The sequence below is a fragment of the Rhagoletis zephyria genome, unplaced genomic scaffold (genome assembly GCF_001687245.7).
Source record: "Rhagoletis zephyria isolate East Lansing unplaced genomic scaffold, Rhagoletis_zephyria_1.1 Rzeph_scaffold_00932, whole genome shotgun sequence".
Lineage (NCBI taxonomy): Eukaryota > Metazoa > Arthropoda > Insecta > Diptera > Tephritidae > Rhagoletis > Rhagoletis zephyria.
Window position 1 is genome coordinate 42,642 of NW_016158016.1, and position 594 is coordinate 43,235.

Below are 594 nucleotides of genomic sequence, written 5' to 3' on the forward strand. Positions count from 1 at the left end.
GCACGGTGTGGTGCGTGATGAACGCTAAGCCACCACCATTATCTCGCTCGCGATCTCGACGGTGCACGTTGTACCCGGCGCAATTCAACAAAGTTGAATTGCTGTGCAACTTCGTCTCTTGGACCGCAGCTATCAATATACCATGCCGACACATTTAGGGCCGGTTTCTCTATATCCAGTTAACACTAATCCCCCGGTAAACATCGTTACCGACCTTATCGACTCCCTGTTATATGCATGGAGTTAGAACGTCGATAACAATGTTTAACCGGGGANCTGTGCAACTTCGTCTCTTGGACCGCAGCTATCAATATACCATGCCGACACATGAAGACGGTTATCTCCTCAATCTTGCTCTGTAGCCCGTTGCAGTTAAATTGAAGGAGCTTCATGTGGTTCGGGAGACGTGTCGTGATGTGGGGTGTAAGTGAAGTGTATGTTCTTGCCGCCATTGGCTGTGTGTGCTGCTGTGGTGATTGCCGCTCTGTGGTGGTGGTGGGGGCGTCGCAATTGGGGTCTGCGACCGAGCAGCGCAACACGGGCCCTCGAAGTTCCCAGTCCAATCTCGCGTGGTACGCAGACCTGAGCATGCCC

At 52.6% G+C, this 594-nt stretch overlaps 1 protein-coding gene across 1 annotated transcript in view; it reads left to right on the forward strand.

Annotated features, from left to right (window-relative positions):
- Positions 1-594, forward strand: part of LOC108362101 (uncharacterized) — a 19,712-nt gene that overhangs the window by 11,160 nt on the left and 7,958 nt on the right. The gene's annotated exons all lie outside the window — the stretch shown is intronic.